This window comes from Theropithecus gelada, chromosome 3, assembly GCF_003255815.1.
Source record: "Theropithecus gelada isolate Dixy chromosome 3, Tgel_1.0, whole genome shotgun sequence".
Lineage (NCBI taxonomy): Eukaryota > Metazoa > Chordata > Mammalia > Primates > Cercopithecidae > Theropithecus > Theropithecus gelada.
Genome location: NC_037670.1, coordinates 126422205 through 126446808, shown reverse-complemented (window position 1 = coordinate 126446808; position 24604 = coordinate 126422205). Strand labels below are relative to the sequence as shown.

Below are 24604 nucleotides of genomic sequence, written 5' to 3'. Positions count from 1 at the left end.
TCAGAGCAGCCGGCGCTCAGCTCCGCCCTCTCGGGACGCCCCGCCCCTCCACCCATCCTCCCCGCCCGCGCGCAGTGACTGCAGGCTCCGGCGCAAAATCCTGCGGGAGAGGGGGTGGGGCAACGCTCTGGAGGCAGCGCGCCCGCCGGCAGCCTCGTTGTGGCTCCTCGGGCTCTGTCGGCGGCGGCGCTAGCCTCGGAGTCTCCCGCGCGCACCTCAGCCGCCTCCTAGCGGCGCGGCGCCCGCTCCTACGGTAAGAGCGGCATCACCTCCGCGCTCGGGTGGGCCGTGTGGAGGTCGTCGAGTTCTGACACAATCTCGAGGATGGATCGGGACGAGGGAGGATAGCGGTCGTCGGGATGGAGGTGGGAGCTCTGGGGCCAGCGCGTCGCCCTCCGCCGCCGGCGACTTTCCCGGCAGTCTCCCGTACCTGAGGGCCGGAGTCAGCCGCGACCCCCTCCTATCAGTCGGCTGGTGGCGGAGGCTCAGCCGCCTTCCCCCCGAGCTCGCGCGGTCCTCAAGCCTTGATGGTGACGGGCCGAACCCCAGCACCGCCATCCGCCCCTCGGGCCCCGCTCCCAGGCCCCTGTCCTTTGCTTCCTTCGCTTAGCGCTGTGCTGAGGGGACGTCGGGTCCTGGAAGGGCGTTCAGGGGTCTCGGGTGGCTAGCCCGGCGGGCAGGGAGAGGTCAGCTAGCGGCCGGAGGAGCGGGCTCGGGGTGGGGGGCAGCGGCTCGCGCGCTGGCGGAGGTGGAAGGAGGGTCGCTGCCCTGCCCCCTCTGAGCAGGCGGTAGTCGAGTTTTCCGATCCCAACACGGCGGAGAGGGTGCTGAGATGCTAGGCATGGGCCTTAAGGGGTAGTTCCCGTCTGGAAACAATACCGTGCTCCAACAGCATGCTTCGGTTTTTCTTATTTTTATCTGTCCAGTGTTGACAGCCAGCATTCTGGTATTGTCCTTCGAGTCATGGCTTTCTAACTCAGCACCTCCTTGTGTAACTTCAGGGATCATTCTGTCACTAATCTGTCACCCTTTTTATTTTTAGCGTGGCAAAAACAAGGAACTGCCTTATACTAACCTGTGCAGGATCTGGAACAATTTATTAATCTCAGTGCGTACTTTACATGCCAAGTAATTTTGAAATTCATGGTGCATATTAAATATTTTGTAGTTTTCGGTTAGTTTCTTTGTGTATAGTATATCCTCCTTGCTTTGAGACTACTTTTTAGGTGTGATACTTTAATCTTACAGTTTTTGGTTAGCTTTTGCCATTTTTAAACGTTTTTTTCATTTTTTTTCCTCCAAGACTTTGGCTAGAGACTTAGTATTTGATCTTGTTTTCAGGTATTTTTGTAAAGTTTGTTTTCTTTCAAACTGGGCTTTTTTCACCGTATTTTTAATACTGGAAGGGGAATTCTGAGAGTCTGGAAACTGCGCACTTTAGCCTAAAGAGTCACAAAACAGTATAACAATTTGAAATCCTAACTTGGATATGGTGTATGGACTGCAAATTTTAAGAGAAGGAAATGGATATGCCTTATCAGTTGCAGTGGCTCAACCTCCATAACCTAGAGGAGAGGAATCTGGAGGTCTGGGGAGAATGAGCCGTGTCTGGGGCCAGAAACAAAGTGGTTCCAGGAAATTTTTTTGCTCCAGAAATAGCCTGCCTCCCACACAGACTAGCTGTCTGAATGCATCTGATAGTTTTAAGTTAGGTGTTAGTGAGGTGGAGAGTTTTCGTGTTCTAATTTTGACCACTTTCTGGTGGAACATGAAAATGTGGTGAGTAAACAAGTATAGTATACAATAGGGGCACTCTTGCATAGTCAAGCCTCCATGAGTAAACTTTCTTTGAGCCCAAACTGGCACTGGACAGTTGGCCTTAAAAATAAGGTGACCCACCCAGTTTTTAAACCATGAACCTTTTTTGGCTGGTCCATTTAATGCAGAATTGCAAGGAATTTGTAACGAAAAAAACCTTCACTAAAATGAAGAGAATTTAGGGTGTCATGTGGATAAAATGAGACTTGAAATAGTTGGACTACTTGTATATTATTTAATCATTTTAGTCCTGTGAGATGGGTACTGATTACTGTCATTTTATAGATGAGCAAACCAAGACTTAGTTTAACTAATTTGTTCGAGATTTCTTCACTAATGAGTCAGTAGAGGTGAGATTTACACCTATACACTCTGATTCCAAAGCCTACATTCCAAGCCATTATACTTTATTACCACAATAAAATTGGATTCTTGGAGACTTTATAGTAGGAGACTACTCAGTGGAAAATAATGCTGCAAAACCGTAAATTGAATCCACTGTTGTACACAGTAACACTTTGAGATCATTGTATAATAGGCACTATTGGATTTTGCTGAAGATAAAGGGATGGAGTTACCTTCTCTGTGTTTGAGGAGCATCCATTTGATGGGAGAGATAGGTATTTGAACAAACTATGATAATACAATACGATATATACAGATTCAACATCTGTAAACTGAAAATCTGAAATGCTGTAAAATCTGAAACCTTTTGAGTGTCAAGATGTTGCCACAAGACACTTGACTTCATATGACAGGTTACAGTCAAAATACAGTCAAGCCGGGCGCGGTGGCTCACGCCTGTAATCCCAGCACTTTGAGAGGCCAAGGAGGGTGGATCAGCTGAGGTCAGGAGTTCAAGGCTAGCCTGACCAATATGATGAAACCCCGTCTCTATTGAAAATACAAAAAAATTAGCCGGGCGTGGTGGCATGCGCCTGTAGTCCCAGCTACTCCGGAGGCTGAGACAGAAGACTCACTTGAATCCAGGAAGTGGAGGTTGCAGTGAGCCGAGATTGTGCCACTGCACTCCAGCCTGAGTGACAGAGCAAGACACCATCTCAATAAAAAAATAAATAAATAAAAAAAGTCAAAACTTTGTTTCATGCACAGAATTATTTTAAAATGTTATATAAAATTACCTTCGGGCTATGTGTATAAGGTGTAAATGAAACATAAATGAATTTTGTGTTTATACTTGGGTCCCATCTCTAAGATATCTCTTTATGTATATGCAAATATTCCAAAATCCAAAATGCTTGTGGTCCCAATAATTCTTGAGACAAGAATTCAGTTAAAGTATAGACAGTCTGGATTTGAATTCCTGGAACATAATACCAAACCTCTTTTAGCATCAGTTCCCTTATCTGTTTAATGGAAGGGATAATACTTCAAAGACGATATTAAGCCTTAAATAAAATTATATAAAGTACTGGCACATGGAAAGCAGTGAATAAAAAAGAAACAATAATTTTAAGAGAGAACTAGTTGGGTTTCAGGGGAGCTAACACTGAAGCCTTAAAGGTCTGAAGGTGGTGTTTGTAGGTGGGGAAGGAGGGCATTCCATGCAGAACAGGAAGAGGCAGAGTCTCAGAACAGAAATGTGGATTGTTGAGGGAATGGTAAGTAATTGTAGCTTTGTATAAAGTGTATGTGTGAAGGCCAGGTTTAAGTGATAATGGTATGTAAATGTGGTTGGACAAAGTGAGTACTACCCAATTTTGATAATTGGAAATTGCATACTTAGATACTAAAATTACAGGAAAACCTCAGCAGTTTGTCCATTATTACATGTTTATTTAATATTTACCTTCCAATACTTATTTTCCCAGTTCAAAGTAAGACTCGAAGAATTCCAAAGTGACGGTTGCCATCCTTTAACCCCTTTACCTAGTCTGTAACCACCTGGAGTCATTATTGCAAACTCCCCTTTGCATATTTTGACTGTCTTTTCTTAACCCCTACTTGATATATGATAGTGGGCCAGAATTTTTTTTTATTTTGAGACAGAGTCTCATTCTGTCTTCCAGGTTGGAGTAGAAGTGCGATCACTGTAAAACCTTGAACTGTCAGGCTCAGGCAATCGTGTTGCCTCAGTCTCCTGAGCAGCTACACCTGCAGGCATGCACCACTGTGTCCAGCTAATTTTTTAATTTTTATTTTTTTGTAGATACAGGGTCTTGCTATGTTGGGCAGGCTAGAGACCTCAAGCGATTTTCCCACCTTGGCCTCCCAAAGTCTTGGGATTACAGATGTGAGCCTCCACACCTGGCCAGTGTGTTTTAAATTGGGACTGCCCTTGAAAATCTGAGAAAGTCTCATGCTTCTGTCTTCTCAGATTAATACCGAACCATAAATACATTAAATTTACAAATCTGAAACATCACTTGATGACCAGAATCATGTGAAAGTGGAAAATATTAAGTGACATTTAGGAAAACTGCATTTTTAGTCCACCTTGTTAGTCTCATGAAAATTGCTAATGTGACACAAAATATAGAAGTGAGTTTTCAGATGAGAACAACTGACTGCTTCCTAGAACAGGTAGTTGTAGAGCACTAGGAATGAAAATATGCTGGATTTTATTCTGGGTACTGAACAGGAACTGGGGCAGGAAATAGCTGTGGCTGAACCACTACCTGATAATAATCATAACATGATTAAATTTGACATTTAAGGAGAGGAAGTAAAGGGAAAAGTGCATAGTGTGCAGCTTTCCAGTTGCAAAAACAGTTCAAGAAAGGGGCTGTTCAAAGTATATCTACAGCAATTTTAAAGACATGTAGGCACTCATATTTGTTGCATGAATGAAAGTACTTTTGTAAGACCTTCTGTATAGGATTTGTTACAGATAGCAAAAAATGTATGAAACTTAGGTGGCACGGGTTTTGGTGCTCTATAGACCTAGGTTCAAGTCCTGATACTGACATCACTGGTTGTGTGACATTGGACTCCTTATGTAATATTTTTGAGGTTCAGTTTTATTTATTCACTAAATGGAGTTACCTACTTTCTGAGATTTTAAGAATTAAATGAGATAATAATGTATGTAAAGCACTTAACATATTCTTGGTTTATAAGACTAGCTAAAAAAGTGGTTGCTGCAATTATTTGACTAAGTTGAACAGGCGTGTGTGCGTGTGTGTATGTATGTTTTAAAATAACAATTCCCAGATAGAATAAGAGAAGCCAGAAAATGTCCAACAAGCAAATAAAACCTTAAAAGGAGGCAATAGGATTCAACAGGCAGAGTTGAATAATCATTTTACCCACACAAAAGAAGGGAAAATATATGGAGAGAGCTTCACATTATCAACTTTTTTCTGAAGAAAGTAAATCAAATTCATTAAACCAGATGGAGTGCATAAATAAGGTTTTGCTATTCGAAATGACAATGAAAAACATAAGTGAAGTAGGGTTTCAGTACCATGAATTAAGTGTATAGGGAAAGGGACTTGTTTTCTCAAATCTCTTAACCACTTTCTTATTTCTAAAATTCTTTGACAAGGAAAAGCTATTAATTGTATAGTTATAGGAATGCTTTAATTGCAAGTAATCCTGGGAGACAGAGCATACTGATTTATCTACACAGATTTCCTGCGTGTTCATTCCGTATATCCCATTGTCTTTTGTGTGTCTTTTAGGTGCTGAATGTATGAATGCATCATTTGTTGAAAAATAAAACCCATCTTCTTGTTCCTAAATCTGTTTTACCCTTGTAGTCTCTATCTTAATGAGGGTTCTTTTTTTCGTTTGTTTGATACAGAGTTTTGCTCTTGTTGCCCAGGCTGGAGTGCAATGGTGCGATCTCGGCTCACTGCAACCTCCTTCTCCTGACTTTAAGCAATTCTCCTGCTTCAGCCTTGCGAGTAGCTGAGATTACAGGCGCCCATCACCATGCCCAGCTAATTTTTGTATTTTTGGTAGAGATGGGGTTTCACCATGTTGGCCAGGCTGGTCTTGAACTCCTGACCTCAGGTGATCCACCCGCCGTGGCCTCCCAAAGTGCTGGGATTACAGGCGTGAGCCACCATGCCTGGCCTTAATGAGGGTTCTTTTAGTGTTCAAGCCAAGAGTCATGTGGTGTCCTTACTCTGTTCCTCTCCATATCTTTAATTGCCAGTCAATTACTACATCTGGTCCTCTGTCTGCTTCTACTAACATCCATCTTTCAATCTGGCCTGGTCCCGACACCCACAATTAAGAAAAAAACAAAACAACCATTGCCACTGACTTAGTTCAAACCTCATTATTGTCCCCAAATTATGTCATTTATTTCCTTTTAGGAAATTAAATTCTTCACACAGCTTCTTCATACAGTTCTTCACACAGCTTCCTTCAGAATAATTTTGCTGAAATACCAACATAATGATATCAAAATTATATTTTTAGTGTCTGCACATGACGGTTAATAAATATTTGATCCTTCCATGTATCTTAAACTTCAGACAATACTAAGTGACTTACATATATAGGCTTGTTAGGCTTGGGATTTTCTTTGTGGGAAGGATTTTAACTGTAAATTCAATTTCTTTAATAGACACAGACTTACTCAGTTTATTTCTTCTTGAGTTAGCATTGATAGTTTGTATTTTCCTAGGAATCTGTTCATTTCATCTAAAGTTGTTAAATTCATTGGCATAAAATTATTCATGACATTTTCTTATTAATCTTTTTAATATCTGTAACACATATAGTGCTGTCCTCTCTCTCATTCTGACTCTGCTGTCTTTTCTCTCCTGTTCTCCTGGCTAGAGGTTTATTGATCTATTTTATTGATCCTCTCAGAGAACCAGTTTTTAGTTTTTTGTATTGATTTTCTATCCTCAATTTCACTGGTTTCTATTCATCTTTATTATTTTTGTTTCTACTGTTTATTTTGCATTTTATTTGTTCTTGATTTGCTAGAATCTTAAGTTGGAAACTTGGCTCATAATTTGAAACATTTATTCTTCTCGAAAATGAGTGTTTAATTCTGTAAAATTCTCCCCTAAATAGTGTTTTGACTGCATCTCATGAATTTTGATATGTTTTCATTTTCATTAAAGTTCAGAATCCTTGATAAATTCCTTTGTGATTTCTTTGACTCCACTTGTTATTTAGAAGTATGTAGATGAGTTTCCAAATATTTGGGGATTTTTCAGATATTTTTTCCTTAGTTCTAACTTGATTTCGCTATGGTCAAAGAACATACATTGTATGTTTTGAATCATTTTAAATTTATTGAGACTTGTTTTATGGCCCAGATTATGGTCTGCCTTGGCAAATGATTCATTCACACTTGAAAATAATTTTGGGTGAAGTGGTTTATAAATGTCAGTCAAGGCTGGGTGGGATGGCTCACACCTGTAGTCCCAGCACTTTGGGAGGCCGAGGCGGGGGGATCATTTGAGGTCAGGAGTTCGAGACCAGCCTGGCCAACATGTTGAAACCTCGTCTCTACTAAAAGTACAAAAAATTAGCTGAGGTTGGTGGTGTGTGCCTGTAGTCCTAGCTACTCAGGAGGCTGGGGCAGAAGAATTCTTTGAACCTAGAAGGTGCAGGTTACAGCAAGATCACACCACTACACTCTAGCCTGGGTGACTCCATCTCAAAAAAAAAAAAGTCAGTCAAGTCAAGTTGGTTGATAGAATTGTTCAGGTCTTCTATATGTCCTTGTTGATTTTGTCTACTTGTTATATCAATTTTTGAAAGAATGGTATTGAATCTCTATAGATGTGGACTTGCTGATTTCTCCTTGCAATTCTTTAAATTTTTGCATTATGTATTTTGAAGTTCTATTGCTAGGTGCACGCATATTTATGATTGTTATGCTTGCTTGGTGAATTGGATCCCTTTATCACTGTGAAATGGACCTCTTTAATCCTGGTAATATGTTTTGCTCTGAAATCTATTTTGTATAGCCATTCAAGCTTTGTTTTCATTAGAGTTAACATGATATTTTTTTCCATCTTTTTACTTTCTACCTTTTTTATGTTTATATTTAAGTGAGTATCTGACAGATACACATAAAAATAGGTTTTGCTTTTGGGTCTTGGGTCTTGCTTTTTAAAATCCAGTTTCCTAATCTCTGCCTTTTAATTTAGACCATTTACATTTAATGTGATTATTGATATTATTGGGTTTAAGTCTATCATCTTGCTATTTGTTTTTTGTCTCATCTGTTCTTTTTACCTTTTTTGGATTCTTTGAGTATTTTTATGACTTCACTTTATAACCGTTTTTGACTTGTCTGTAACTCTTTTTTTCTTGTAGTTTTGTTTGTAGTAGCTAGTATGCATCATTATTACAGTCTACTTTTGAGTAATAAAACTACTTCATATATTTTATGAGAACCTTTTAACAGTATACTGTTTCCCCTTTCTGAAACTTTGTGCTGTTATTTGTGCTGTATATTTTAAATCCCAAACTATGTTGTTGATCTTTTAGCTTTAGTCAGTTCTCTTTTAAAGAGATTTAAACACACATACACACACATACATTTTATATACATAAAATTTTTTAAAGACTCTTAGATTTGCCCCTTTTAAGGTTGAATAATATCCTATCATATGTATGTACTATTTTTTGTTCATCCATTGATGGACATTTGGGCTGCTTCCGCCTTTTGCCTATTGTCAATAGTGCTGCTATGAATATGAGTGTGTGATTATCTCTTTGAAACTCTGCTTTCAATTCTTTTGGATATATTCACAGAAATGCGATTGCTGAATCATATGGTAGTTCTATTTTTAATCTTTTTGTACCATTTTACAATTGCATCAACAGTGCAGAAGGGCTCCAATTTTTCCACATTTTCATCAATATTTATTTTCTGTTTTTTTTTGTTTTGTTTTTATGATAGCCATCCTAATGGATGTAAGGTGATATCTTGTGGTTTTGATTTGTACTTTTCTGATAATTAGTGATGTTGAGCATCTTTTTGTGTGCTTGTTGGCCATTTGTGTATCATCTTTGGGCACATGTCCATTCAAATCCTTTGCCCATTTTTAAATCAGGTTATTTGATTTTTTGTTATTGTGTTGTAGGAGTCATCTATATATTCTGGATATCAACCCCTTACCAGATTTATTTTTTGCAAATATTTTCTCCCATTCTGCAAGGGAGAAAAATATATGCCTTTTGATGCACAAAAGGTTCTAAGTTTGACGTAGTCCCATTTGTCTGTGTTTGCTTTTGTTGCCTATACTTTTGGTGTTATAGCCAAGAAATAATTGCCAAGTCAGATGTTTTGAAGCGTTCTCCTGTGTTTTCTTCTAGGAGTTTTTTAGTTTTATTTCTTATGTTTAGGTGTTTAATCAATTTTGAGTTAAGTTTTGTAGAGGGTGTAAGATAAAGGTCCACCTTCATTCTTTTTGTTGTATCCCATTTTCCCAGCACCATTTGTTGAAGAGATTGTTCTTTTCCTACTGAGTGGTCTTGGTACCCTCGTTGAAGATTATTTGACCACATATATGAGGGTTTATTTCTTGGGTCTTTATTACATTTGTTGATTTATCTTTATACCAATATCACACTGTTGTGATTACTGTTTTGTAATATGTTTTGAAATCAGGAAGTGTGAGTCCTCCAAATTTGTTGTTCTTTTTAAAAATTGCTTTGGCTATTTGGGGTCCCTTAAGATTCGATATATATTTTAGTATGAGTTTTTTGGTTTCTGCCAAAAATGCTCTTGGGATTTTGATAGGGATTGCACTGAATCTGTAGATTGCTTTGGGTAGTATGGAAATTTTAACCGTGTTACATTTCTCAGTCCATGAACATGGGATTTCTTTTCATTTATTTGAGTCTTTAATTTCTTTTAGCAATGTTTTAAATAACAGATGTTGCAATATCCTTGTTTACAAGTCCTTTCATCTTTGTCATTTGTGGGTCTGATTCTGTTTCTTCATCATGAATTATATTTTCCTGTTTACTTATATGCCTGCTAATTTTTGTTTGAATGCCGGACATTTTGTATTTCACGTTGTTTAAAGCTGTAATTGGTCTTCCTGCTCCTTTTTGGTGATTCTTTCTCTTGCTTCAGGTAGTTTTTCCTACACTGCATATGCCAGTCAATATTCAACTGAAGACTTAAGGGGAATCCTCTACAGAGGTACAGAACTGTCTTTGTGCAGTTCTCTCCTCTTTGGATACTTTGCTCTAGGAATTCTAGCTGCCTTGATGTCTCTGAATACTCAGATCTGGCTTGTCAATGTAGGGATACTTCTGGGCTTTGGATTTTCCCCTTCTGGCACTGCATCCTGGAAACTTTGCAGACAGCACACTTGGACAATCATTGGGCTCACTTTTTGTTTCCACTCTTTCAAGGATGTGCTATCAGTTACCCAGTATCTGAAAACATTTCACTTTTTTCCCTAACTTTTTAGTTTTTAAATGGAGAGGAATAATCTGGTTCTCATTACTCCCATCATGGCTAGAAGTGGGAACTCCTGTATACTGAGTTTTGAAGTAATATTTTAAATGGAAAGTATAAAAAGTACCATTTTGGTTTTATTATTTTTAAATCCCAAATTTGTGTTTAGGGTGCATAAGCATTGTATAGCCAGAACCAGAGTAGACTATAGGTTTGATTGGCTGAATGTGTTTAGGTTCATTGTCAACATTCCTGTTTCCCTTGAAATAAATGTAGGCATGTATGATGAGTTAAAAGGTAAGCAAATAATTGCATTTTTTTATATAAACCCAGTTCATTTTTTTTTTTTTTTTGAGTTGGAGTCTCTCTTTGTCACCCAGGCTAGAGTACAGTGGCGTGATCTTGGCTCACTACAACCTCCGCCTCCTGGGTTCAAACGATTCTCCTGCCTCAACTTCCCAAGTAGTTGGGACTACAGGCAGGCACCACTGTACCCAGCTAATATTTGTATTTTTAGTAGAGACGGGGTTTTGCCATGTTAGCCAGGCTGGTCTCATCTGACCTCAGGTGATCTGCCCACCTTGGCCTCCCAAAGTTCTGGGATTACAGGCATGAGCCACCACTCCCAGCTGAATGATGTTCAGTGTGAGATTGGTTGATTTTTCCTCGTGATTAGATTTGGGTTATGTATTTTATTTTTATTTTTTATTTTTGAGACAGAGTTTTGCTCTTGTGGCCCAGGCTGCAATGCAGTGGTGCCATGTTGGCTCACTGCAACCTCCACCTCTTGGGTTCAAGCGATTCTCCTGCCTCAGCCTCCAAAGTAGTTGGGACCAGGCACCCGCCGCCATGCCCAGCTAATTTTTGTATTTTTAGTAGAGACAGGGTTTCATCATGTTGGCCAGGCTGGTCTTGAACTCCTGACCTCAAGTGATCCACCCACCTCAGCCTCCCAAAGTATTGGGATTACAGGCGTGAGCCACTGTGCCCAGCCCTGGGTTACGTACTTTAGGCAGGAATACTACAGACGTGATGTTGTGTACTTTCTAGTGCATTATATGAGGAGGCAAATACTGTTATTTCTCCTATTACTGGTGATGATAACTTCTATAATTTAGTTAAGGAGATATCTGCCAGGTTTCTACAAGGTAAAGTCACTGTTTTATTCTTTGTAATTAATACGTACCTGTGGTTAGATATTTTTAAGTTATGTTAGTATCCTACTACTCTTAAACTTACCCATTAATTTTAACATCTATTGATGATTCTTGTGTGAATCCATGATTATCAAGATGGGTGCCAAATGGTGATTTTTCTGATTTTGTAGTTTCTTTTATGTTTATTAGCTGACTTCTGTGATAAAGAAAAGCTTCTACCTCTTTTTTCACTTATTTATTCATATCAGTGTAGACTCATGGATTCTTGTTTTATCGTTTTGCCAATGACTCTATGATTCTTTGAGCATTTTCTTTCTGATCCAACAAGATATTCCACAGTCATCTGGTACTATCTCTGTGCCAGCCCTAGAATAAGACATTTCTCTTAGCAATGTTGGTTTATTTTACTACGAAGTGGTATTTAGAGATCTAGGTGTTAGGTGTGCTTATTGCTACTGAGGAGTCATTGTTTCTAGGCCCTCTCAGTGGACGTAAAGTATATATGTATATGGATGAGTATATATATGTGTGAGTGTGTGTAATACACTTTTATTTTCAGAAAGAATATTAACTAGTGTCATGGCTGCTAAAAATAAAAAGGTGAATATAAGCTTAGGCTACATGACCAAGTGATCATATCCTTATCACAAGAAATTGTAGCTCCAATGTTTTGCATTCTTTAAGTACATTGTTTTGTTGACTAACTGGATTCCAGGAATTACTTAGATCTTATCTGATGAGAAAAAGAACCTGTATGGTGAGGGGCCTGGAAATCATGTTATATGAAGAACAGGTGAAGGAACTGGGAACATTTAGTCTGGAAAAAGATAAATGGCAACATATGCTTATTATATTAAGTTGTTTGAGGCAGAAGAAATGACACACATTTATTCTGTGTTCACTTAGAGTACATAATTAATACAGATGAATGTATTTTAAGAGAGAGATAAATTTATCTCTGCATAAGGAAAATTTTGAGGCGAGTTTTCCTCAAATGGAGTAAAATGACTTGAATACCTCAAACCCAATTATTATCTCTAATCAGGAGAAGCTTGCTTATTACATAATTTGTGTGTGCTGTAAGACATTAGAACTACTTGAGAGATGTCTAAGTATGCTATATTTAGTGGCTTAGTCAATAGTATGTTTCATGAGATGCATCACGAGGAAAGGATTCTGTTCTAAATAAATGTAAGAAATAATGTGTACATAATCTTCTATTGGATATTTATAATGCAGAGTAACATGTTAAAAGGCTCTGAGAAGTCCTCAAGTAAGGAAACTTGTTTGACTTTTTCTAATATAGTGGATATAGGAACAGGTAAGGTTATGGGTATAATCTAATAGTAGCCATACAGTAGTCATCTATAGATGCATGGTCTTTCTTTCTTTCTTTCTTTCTTTCTTCCTTTCTTCCTTTCTTCCTTTCTTCCTTTCTTCCTTTCTTCCTTTCTTTCTTTCCTTTCTTTCTTTCCTTTCTTTTCTTTCTTTCTTTCTTTCTTCTCTTTCTTTCTTCTCTTTCTTTCTCTCTCTTTCTCTTTCTCTTTCTTTCTTTCCCTCTCTCTCTCTCTTTCTTTCTTTCATTTTAAACCAGGCCTTCAAGCATTTTATCCTTTGAGTTACAAACAATCCAGTTACACACTCTTTTATACATGGTATTTAAACCAAGATATTAGATGTGATCATCAAGGGACTGTGTGAAGATAGAGATGTGCAAAAACTGAGCTCAGGGAGAAGAGGCAAACTAGCAAAGAAACTGAGAAGGAGTAAGTAAAGAGGAACAAACTAAAGAGAGTGGTTTCCCGGAAGCTAAGTGAATAAAGTGTTCCGGGAGAAGAGAACATGATCAGCTATGCTTTATACTACCAGTAGTTTGAATAAGATAAGCAACCGAGACCTGACCATTGCATTTAGTGACTGGAAGTCATTGGTGTCCTTAAAGAGAGCTTTCAGTGGAGTACTGGGAGCAAAAGCATGATTGGATTGAGGAGAGGAGATGGAGAAGTGGGAGTAGATAGCAATGTTTTGCACTGAAAGGGAGAAGAGAAATGTATTTATTGAGCACCTTCTGTGTGTCATATTGCTGAAAATATTTAAGCAGTGATGAAATATATGAGCTATACATAGCTTAGCTCATCATTCTGGCTTAAATAGTAGTTGCAGTATGTTTATTAAGTACTTTTCTCTGTAATGTAGATTTGAATAGACTAGAAATTGAAATATTGGTTTCCTGACTTACAGAAAATTTCTTCAGATTAAAAGAACATTGGGGATAGTAGCTGTTAAATTGTATTGCATTCTCCAGTTTCTAGGTGGTTTAGGCTAGTTGGCTTAGTAGTTTTATCAATCATGAATTGATGATCTGGACATGTTAATAACGGTGTTACATAAAATAGTAAGATTTGGTGTCCAGTCATATGTTCATCATTTTTAAAATGACTTAGTATCAAGAGTAATATTTAAAGCCACATATCCTAATTTTAAATTGGCCCCTGTAACCATAGGAGGAGAAAACTCAGGAAACAATTCAGTCCTCATTTCTACTTCATTAACTTTCCATCTACCTTCTTGGAGCTAATTGCAAGCCCACTCTGTAAGTCCAATTGCGGCAACTTCTCATCGTTCACAGCTGTGTTAATATAAGGTCGCTGCAAACACTGAATTAGCCAATAGTGAAGCATTGCTCTTAGAGGAAATACAGAGTTGAGTTCCTGTGAGCCACACTGGTCACAACATTTTTGTCATCAGTGATCAATCCATAACCTTGTTTCATATGTGTTTCTATTTAAAGACACCTTTTTTAATTTTGTTGTTAATTTTGTTAACATTGAACTGACAACCAACAGCACTATAACTCATATCTGAATGAAACTTAGCTAACACAGTATTTTCTCTGTAAGACACATTAAATCTTTCTCGCATTTAGGAGCACTAGACCGCATTTCAGCACTACGCTTGGGGGGCATTTTTTGTTTGTTTGTTTGTTTTTTGAGACGGAGTCTCACTCTGTCACCAGGCTGGAGTGCAGTGGTGCAATCTCGGCAATCTCGGCAATTTCTGTCTCCCTGGTTCAAGCTATTCTCCTGCCTCAGCCTCCCGAGTAGCTGGGATTACAGGCACGTGCCACCATGCCCAGCTAATTTTTGTATTTTTAGTAGAGATGGGGGTTTCACCATATTGACCAGGATGGTCTCAATCTCCGGACCTCGTGATCTGCCTGCGTCGGCCTCCCAAAGTGCTGGGATTACAGGTGTGAGCCACCACGCCCAGTCCCGGGGGTGGTGGGGGGCATTTTTAAACAACAGTATCTAGGCCGGGTGCGGTGGCTTACGTCTGTAATTCAGCACTTTGGGAGGCTGAGGCGGGTGGATCACTGGAGGTTAGGAGTTCAAGACCAGCCTGACCAACATGGTGAAACCTAGTCTCTACTAAAAATACAAAAAAATTAGCCAGATGTGGTGGTGTGCACCTGTCATCGCAGCTGCTCAGGAGGCTGAGACAGGATAAGCATTTGAATCCGGGAGGCGGAGGATGCAGTGAGCTGATATCACACCACTGCAGTCCAGCCTGGGCAGCAGAGCGAGACTCTGTCTCAAAAATAAAATAAAATAAAACAGCAAAATCCCAACAAAAAGCAAAAAAAGAAAAAAGCTTAAAACATGACACACCACAAAAAAGGACACTTGTTTATAGTATAACAGCTATCTTATTTAAGAAGATAGTGTCACCTTCTTCAGCCTTTGCTGGGAACATGCATGTTGGGAACCTCAGATTTTTCTCTGCTTTGTGCATGTCTGTAAATGACTGTAAAAGTACCAGGAGTATTGATTTTAGCAAACAGGCAGATTTGCAGATAATGAACTCTATGAAAGTGGCTGTCCAGTATGTTAAATGGAAATTTTGAAATATATTGCATAATTCCATCATATTTATGATGGTAAGAATTCCAGTTTACTGAAGCTATAACTATTGGGAAATTGAAATTTAAAACTGGTTTCAATTTGTAGTTTTATCAAAGTTCTGCAGATAGATGTTTTCAGAGATAGTTATACAAAATTTAGGAAAATAGCAGCCCTAGAGCCCCTTTTCCACAGTTTCTGTTTCCCAGGGACAAACAGGTTCAGCTCTTTCAACTGATATTTTATTTACCATTCATAAAGATACATGTTTGACTTCCAGTTACCTGCAGGGTCATAGATAAAGTGGATCTTTTATTTTAACAGCTTTCAACTAGTCTGCCTAAAGATGGGACTAACTTTATTCCCATTTCCAGGGAATGCTTAAACCATGAATCCCTGAAACTTTTTGATTTTATTGCATAAATTGGGTTAATATTCTCCTTTCTCTACTATTGCTGTCTGCTATCTCAGATCTGCTAGGTCAGTTACAAGTCACATATCTTCTTTCAAGCTTCATTTTTGTTGTTTTTTTCTCTGTTCTCTCTGTTCTTGTGTACGTATGCCTTTGCTGTCATTTCAGTTAGATATTGTAAGGGAGTAAAGTTAGATGCCTATGTTTAGTTCGCCTTTTTTTTTTCCTCGTGGAAATTTGGTTGTTGTTTTTAATATATTGGAATAACTTTTTTTTTTCTTTGAGATAAGAGTCTTGCTCTGTCACCTAGGCTGAAATGCAATGGTACAATCTTGGCTGGCTGCAACTTCTGCCTCCTGGGTTCAAGTGATTCTCGTGCCTCAGTCTTTCAAGTAGCTGGGATTACAGGTGTGTACCACCATGTCTGGCTAATTTTTGTATTTTTAGTAGAGATGGGGTTTCACCATGTTGGCCAGGATGGTCTTGAACTCCTGACCTCAAGTAGTCTGCCCATCTCAGCCTCCCAAAGTGCTGAGATTGCAAGAGTGAGCCACCATGCCTGACATGAAATAACTTTTAATAGTTTTCCTGTTTAGAGTACATGGGTCCAGGACAGATACACATTTTGTTTTGCTCAATTCAATTACATTATTTAGAAAATCTACTTTTATTAATTGACAATGTACATATTTGAGGGGTACATAACGATGTTTCAATACATATAATGTATAGTGATCAGATCAGGGTAATTGACATATACATTATTTCAAACATTATTTATTGTAGCTATTTGAACTGTATATTATTGTTAACGATAGTCATCTAACAGTGGTATAGAACACTAGAACTTATTCTTCCTATCTAGCTGTAATTTTGTAACCTTTCACAAATCTCTTCCCATCCCTCTCTTCCTTATGCCCTTCCCAGTCTCTAGTATCCTTTGTTCTACTTTTTACTTCTATGAGATCAGCTTTTTAGCTTCTACCATGAATGAGAACATGCAGGGTTTAACTTTCTGTTCCTGGCTTATTTCACTTAACATAATATCCTCCAGTTCCATCCACGTTGCTGCGAATGACAAGATTTGATTCTTTTTATGGCAGAACACTATTCCACTGTCTGTAGACCCCATTTTCTTTATCCATTCTTCTGTTGTTGGGCATCTAGGTTGATTCCATATCTTGACTATTGTGAATAGTGCTGCAATAAACAAGGGGTGCAGATGTCTCTTCAATATACTGATTTTCTTTCCTTTGGATAAAATTCCCAGTGGTGGGATTGCTGGATCATATGGTAGTTCTATTAGTAGTTTTTTGAGGAATCTCCATGCGCTTCTCCATAGTAGCTGTACTAGTTTACATTCCTACCAAATGTGTAAGAGTTCCTTTATCTCTGCATCCTCACCAGCATTTGTTATTTTCTTGTCTTTTTGATCGTAACTATCTTAAGTGGGTGAGATGGTATCTCATTATAGTTTTGATTTGCATTTCCCTGATGATTAGTGTATTAGTTCGTTCTCATACTGCTAATAAAGACATACCCGAGCCTGGGTAATTTATAAAGGAAAGAGGTTTAATTGACTCACAGTTGAGCATGGCTGGGGAGGCATCAGGAAACTTAAAATCATGGTGGAAGGGGAAGCAAACACGTCCTTCTTCACATGGCAGCAGGAGAGAGAAGAATGAGAACTAGGCAAAGCGGGGAACCCTTTATAAAACCATCAGATCTTGTGAGAACTTACTCACTGTCATGAGAATAGCATGAGGGAAACCACCCCCCAGTGATTTAGTTACCTCCCACTGGGTTCCTCCCATGACACATGGGGTTTATGGAAACTACAGTTTAAGATGAGATTTGGGTGGGAACAGAGCCAAACCATATCAATTAGTGATGTTGGGCATTTTAAAATATATTTATTGGCCACATGTATGTCTTCTTTTATGTGTTTAGATTTTTTGCCCATCTTTAAATTGGATTGTTTGTTTTTTGATGTTAAAAAGTTTGAGTTCCTTTTATATTCTGGCTATTAATTCCCTGTTCCATGAATAGTTTGCAAGTATTTTCTCCTAGTCTATAGGTTATCTTTTTACTCTGTTGATTGTTTCCTTTGCTGTGCAGAAGCTTTTTGTTTTTATATAATCTCCATTTGTTTATTCTTGCTTTTGTTGCCTATGTTTTTGAGGACTTATTCATAAAATCTTTTCTCAGACCAATGCCCTGAAGTATTTCCTCTATGGTTTCTTTTAGAAGTTTTGTAGTTTTGGGTTTTACATTTAGGTCTTTGATCCATTTTGGGGTCAATTTTTGTATAGGATGAGAGATGGGCATCTAGTTTTATTCTTCTGCATATCTAGTTTTCCCAGAAGTATTTATTGAAGGGACTATCCTTTCCTCAATGAATGTTCTTGACACCTTTGTTAAAAATCAGTTAACTGTAGATACATGGATTGATTAATTTCTGGGTTCTCTATTCTGTTCCACTGATCTATGTGTCTGGTTTTATGCCAGTATTATGCTGTTTTGGTTACTATGGCTTTGTAGTATATTTTGAAGTCTGATGGTATGATGCCTCCTCTTTGTGCTCAGGGTTGCTTCAGCTATTCAGAGGCTTCTGTGGTTCCATATGTATTTTAGGATTGTTTTTTCTATTTCTGTGAAGAAGGTAATTGTTTTTTTGACATGTGCATTGACCCTGTAGATTTCTTTGAATTTTGGGGTCACTTTAACAATATTCTTCTCATCCGTATGCATGAGATGTCTTTCATTTGTTTGTGTCATCTTCAGTTTCTTTAATCAGTAGTTTATGGTTTTTCTGGAGAAGTCTTTCATCTCCTTGTTTTAATTTATTCCTAGGTATTCTTTTATTGTTGCTGTTGTTAATAAGATTACCTTTTTTGATTTCATTTTCAGCTAGTTTGTTGTTTGTGTTTAGAAATGCTACTGATTTGTGTATATTGATACTGTATCTTGTAATTGTACTGATTTCATTTATCAGTTCTAAGAGTTTTTGGTATAGTCTTTAGGTTTTTCTATATATAAGATTGTGTCATCTCCAAATAGACATTTTGACTTCCTCCTTTTCAACTTGGTTGCCTGTTATTTCTCTTGACTAATTGCTCCGACTAGGACTTTCAGTACTATGTTGAATAAGAGTTGTGAAAGTAGATGTCCTTCTCTTGTTCTAGTAGTCAGAGGAAACACTTTTGGCTTTTTCCTAGTCAGTATGATGTTAGCTTTGGGTTTGCCATATATCGCCTTTATTATGTTGAGATACTTTCCTTCTATCCCTAATTTGAGAGGTTTTAATCATGAAAGAATGTTGACTTTTATCAAATGCTTTTTCTGTATCTATCAAGATGACCATATGGTTTTTGTCTTTCATTCTGTTGGTGTGATGTATGATGTTTATTGATTTGTATTTGTTGAACCATCCTTGCATTCCTCAGATAAATTCCCCTGAATCATGATGTATTATCTTTTTGGTGTGTTGTTAGATTTGGCTTCCTAATATTTTGTTGAGAATTTTTATGTATATGTGCATTGAATGTATTAGCCTGCAGTTTTCTTCTTTTTGTTGTGTTCTTGTCTGGTTTTGGTTTCAGGGTTATCCCAGCCTCATAGAATGAGTTAGGAAGAATCATTCTGCTTCAATTTTTTGGAATAGTTTGAGAAAAATTGATATTAATTATTCCCTAAAGGTTCAGTAAACTTCAGCTGTGAAGCCATCCAGTCCTGGACTTTTCTTTTTTGGAAGACCTTTTGTTTTATTTTGTTTTGTTTTGTTTTGAGATGGAGTTTTGCTCTTGTTGGCCCAGGCTGGAGTGCAATGGCATGATCTCGACTCACTGCAACCTCCACCTCCCAGATTCAAGTGATTCTCCTGCCTCAGCCTCCTGAGTAGCTGGAATTACAGGCATGCGCCACCACACCCAGCTAATTTTGTATTTTTAGTAAAGATGGAGTTTCGCCATGTTAGTCAGGCTGGTCTCAAACTCTCGACCTCAGGTGATCTGCCCGCCTCGACCTCCCAAAGTGCTGGGATTACAGGCATGAGCCACCGCACCCAGCTTGGGAGACTTTTTATTAGTGATTCAATCTGGTTACTTGTTATTGGTCTGTTCAGGTTTTCTGTTTCTTCCTGGTTCAATCTTGGTAGGTTGTATGTGTCCAGGAATTTATCTAGTTTCTCTAGGTTTTCAAATTTGTGTATAGTTGTATTTTTTTGTTTTGTTTTGTTCTGTTTTGTTTTTTTAGACAGGGTCTCACTTTCTCCCAGGCCAGAGTGCACAGGTGTGATCATAGCTCACTGTAATCTCAAACTTCTGGGTTCAAGCAATCCTCCTGCTCCAGCCTGCTGAGTGGCTAGGACTATAGGTGTGCACCACTACTCCCAGCTAATATGTATATAGAGATAGAGTTTTGCTGTGTTGCCCAGGCTGGTCTTGAACTCCTGGAATCAAGTGATCCTTCCTCCCCGGTCTCCCAAAGCACTGGAATTACAAGCATGAGCCACTGCACTCATCCCAAGTTGTTTGTAGTTCAGTATTTCTGTGGTATCTGTTGACAAGTCTCCTTTTTGATTAAATGGGGAATTTAATCAGTTTACATTCAAGATGAGGCCCTCTCCTGATAGGCAAGACCTTCTCCTGTCATTTTATTGATTGTTTTCTTGTTGTTTTCTATTTCCTTTTTTCCTCTCTTATTGTTTATTTTTGTGGTTGGGTAGTTTTCTGTAATTAGATTTGGTTCTTTTCTCTTTCTTCTTTATCAACTCTACTGGTGAGTTTTATAGTTTCACATGTTTTTATGATGGTGGTTATCATCCTTTTACTTCCAACTGTGAGACTCCTTTGAACATTTCTTATAACGCTGGCTTAGTGGTGATGAATTTACAGAGTTTTTGCCTGTCTATAAAAGATTTTATTTCTCCTTCATTTCTGAGAGATAGCTTTGCTGGATATAATATTCTTGGATGGCAGTTTTTTTCTTTTCAATATTTTGAATATATCATCTAATTCTGTGCTGGCCTGTAAGGGTTCTATAAGAAATCTGTTATTAGTCTAATGGGAATTCCCTTATACGTGACTTGATGCTTTTCTCTTGCTACTTTTAGAATTTCTTTGTGTTTGACTTTTGACAATTTGAATATATTTTGCCTTGGAGAGGACCTATTTGGGTTGCATCTATTTGAGGTTCAGTGAGCTTCCTGGACCTAGATGTCTGTCTCGGACCCAAGATTTGGGAAATTTGCAGCTGTTATTTCGTTAAATATGTTTCCTTAACTTTCCCTTCTCTTCTGCTTGGCTGGCCTGTGGATATATCTGCTGTAGATGGCCCGTGGGGCTGTTTCTCAGGTTTGGGAAATGGGTACAAGGCTGCTCAGGGAACTCAGGAGTGTGTCCACCATAGACGGCCCTCAGAGCTATTTCTCAGGCCCTTGACATGGCTTCACAACTTCTTGACTGGCATGGGAGATGCCCCACATGGAACTGTTTCATAGGTCCAGGAGCAGGCACAGGGCTGCCCAGCCTGGGAATCAATCTGTCTACTAGGGGTGGTTCACACAACTTTTTCAGGTTTGGCATTGTGGGTACAAGGCTGCTTGGCTGGCTCAGGGTTGTGGCTCAGAAGTGAGCCCTCCATAGGGCTCAGGTGACATGTTTGCCAGAGGTGATCCACAGGGCTGTTTCTCAGGTACAGTCGTGGGCTCCTGGCTGCTTGGATGGACTGAGAGTATGCCCACCAGGGGCAACCTGCTGTGCCCAGGGACAGGACTGTTTCTTAGACCTTGATTGCAGGTGGAGAGCTAAGGGCATATCTGCAGTGGGGGAGTGCTGTAGGGCTGTTTCTCAGGACCTGAGTACAGATGTGTAGCCTCTCTGCCAGCCCAAGGGATGTATCAGCTGCTGAGAAACTTAGGGGGTGTGCTCCCACTTGGAGGGCATGTAGCAGTTTTCTCTGGCTCAAGGGCAGGTTTGCCTTGGGTGGGACTGCCAGACTGTTCCTCTGACTGGAAGTGTGGCAGTGGCGGCAGAGTGTTGGGGAGCGGAGGGTAAGGGAGGTTGATTTCCCTGCTGTGCAGGACTGGAGTCACAGCCGATCCTGGGCCCTGGCTCTGCATAGTTGGGGTTGTGGTGTTCAGCCACCCATGTGGGTTTGGTGGAATGAAGATGGAGCTCCAGTGCTAGAGAAATTCAGTGGCTACTAACCTCCAGAGCAGGGTGAGCTCCAGAGGTGGCTCTGGTCTCAAGATGGCACCATGCTGCAGCAACTTTTCTCCCAGGGAGTAGATGGATGGGGGAGGGGAGTGTGCACCTTGTGCTCCTAATCTGGGGCAGTGCAGCTGCATGAATTCCTGGCAGCTCTCCAAACTGGGCTGGAGGCTTGCAAGGACTGTGGGCTTCTCCTGTAGTAAGGATTGTAGGTGTTTGCAGTGGCAGTGGGGGCTGGTAGGGATCTTCTGCTTACCTTTTCCCTGAAATGGGAAGTCCCTCCTGGCTCTGGGCAGATCCAATTGGGTTGGGGAGACAGGGCTGCAGTGGCCAGGTATTTCCATGCTGCCCTCATAGACTTCCAGTCTCCACACCTGCATCTCCAGTTGCTTGCTGCACCCCAGTACTCTCCCATTGACACTCAAACTGAATCTTAGCTGTTTATTTGATGCCTAGGTTCTTTCTTATGGGGGGATGCGTGCTGGGTATCTCTAGTCAGTCATCTTATTGATGTCACCCTCTGAAATTAAAAATATTTAAATCTCAAATTACCCTTTTTTTTTTGAGATGGAGTCTTGCTCTGTCTCAGGCTGGAGTGCAGTAGCGTGATCTTGGCTCACTGCAACCTCTGCCTCCCGGGTTCAAGGGATTCTTCTGCTTCAGCTTCCCGAGTAGCTGGGACTACAGGCGCGCATCACCATGCCTGGCTAATTTTTGTATTTTTAGTAGAGATGGGGTTTCACCATGTTGGCCAGGATGGTCTCGATCTCTTGACCTCGTGATCCGCCCATCTTGGCCTCCCAAAGTGCTGGGATTACAGATGTGAACCACTGCGCCTGGCCTGAATCTTAAATTACTCTAAGTAGTCGAGTTATTTGAACACCATGGCTTGTATGTTCTCACAGTTTGATTTCCTTAGAAGGAATTTAGGTAACTTTTCAAATAGATCAGAACAAGGAGAAAGTTATTTTAGACAAGGAATATTACCTGGAGTAGAAGGCAGGCATGAAAGTATATGGTATATTTGTGAACCTGTGTAGCTAGAATGTAAGATATGTATATGGATGGGAGGTTGGGGAGGGCGGGTAATTGAAACTGTGTGGAACAAAGTAGAGATGATAGATGCTACTGACTGGAGAAATAATAAATCTATGGTCAAATTGTAAAAGAAGGGTTTTGAATACAGTGTTGATTAAATTCTTTTCTTCGGCAGTGGGAGACTAGAGATTTTTAAGTGATGAGGTCAGTAATTTAAAAAGATAAGAAGTGAAAGTAAAGCAACAATAATAGATTGTTAGTGTAGTCATGGTATTAGATATCAGCTTGTACCAGGTGTATGGTAGTGGGGCTAGAGAGGGATCATATGAGAGAAGTTTGGAGGTATGACAAATAGGTTATATTAATTTATTCCTTTATAATTATTGAGTGGTTTCTGTGTGCCAGGTATAGAATTTATAGTGGTGGGAGGTGGGAAAGGGGAGGAAACAAGAAAGATTCTAGGGTTCTTTGTTGGAAAATTGAACAGATAGTAAAAGATGAGTAGATTTGAGGAGGGAAAATACATCCTGTGTTTTGTTTTTTTTTTCTTGGAGGTAGTTGTAACAAATTCACAGAAGAGCTTAGTTTATGCTCTTACATTTTTTGCTTAGTATCTTGAGTTTATAAAAAGAATTGAAACTGGGTATCCTCCCTTTACTTCCTTCTGTTAGAAATAGCAGAAGTAAAAGTGCAGCTGTTGTTAGTTTAGAATCTTATCTTAGAATATTTAAATTTTACTTCTAGGCTGGAGTGCCGTGGTGCAATCTCGGCTCACTGCGACCTCCACCTCCTGAGTTCAAGCAATTCTCCTGCCTCAGCCTTCTGAGAAGCTGGGATTACAGGTGTGCGCCACAATGCCAGGCTAATTTTTGTATTTTTAGTAGAGATGTTTCACCATGTTGGCCAGGCTGGTCTTGAACTCCTGACCTCGTGATCTGCCCGCCTCGGCCTTCCAAATAAATTTAACTTTTTAATTGAGTCAGTAATGTAAAGAATTGAGTTGAGTACTTTAAAAATAAATGTTAAAAGAAGTAAAATGGCAAGCACAGTGGCTTACTTCTTTAATCCTAACACTTTGGGAGGCCAAGGTGGGAAGATTGCTTGGGGCCAGGAGTTTGAGACCAGCCTGGACAACATAGCAAGACTCCACAAAAAAAAAAGTTAGCCGAGTATAGTGGCTGGCACACACCTGTAGTCCTAACTACTTGAGAGGCTAAGAAAGGAGGAACACTTGAGAGCCCAGGAGTTCGAGGTTGCAGTGAGCCAAAATTGTGCCACTGCATTCCAGCCTGGGTGACAGAGCGAGCCTCTGTCTCTAAATAACAACAACAACAACAACAATAATAATAATAATTAGAGATTTCTGAGTAAAAATTAAGTGGGGTCACATAATTTTTCTTCATAAAACCAATTTAAAGAAGGAAAGAGTAGATGGTGGGTTGAAGAAAGAGGGCAGAAATGGAAAGAAGCAGACAAAAAAGGGGTATCTGTAGCCTTATACCAAATACTTCAAAAGTGGAAGGTAAAGAAAGAATGAGAAGATACTAGTTGCATATGACAAGTCTTCTAATCCCAGCCCCGTATCCCAGAAACAAGACTAAGGAAAGAGGAAGCCTACAAAATATTGCGATATCTCATTCATACTTTTAGAGAAGTAGACCTAGGAGGTGAGTAGGAAGCAAAAAGTCAAGGAAAAATCCTTGAGAAGACCC

The 24604-nt window shown here is 39.4% G+C and overlaps 1 protein-coding gene across 2 annotated transcripts in view; it reads left to right on the top strand.

Moving 5' to 3' along the window:
* The first annotated feature begins 54 nt into the window (after window positions 1–54).
* PHTF2 (putative homeodomain transcription factor 2) overlaps window positions 55–24604 on the top strand; it is a 163849-nt gene continuing 139299 nt past the window's right edge. Inside the window, exon 1 of one of the 2 annotated variants that reach the window (XM_025380417.1) lies at window positions 55–253. The gene's annotated coding sequence lies outside the window, so the exon portion shown is untranslated. The remainder of the gene's footprint in view (window positions 254–24604) is intronic. The other variant, XM_025380418.1, reaches the window with a different exon arrangement.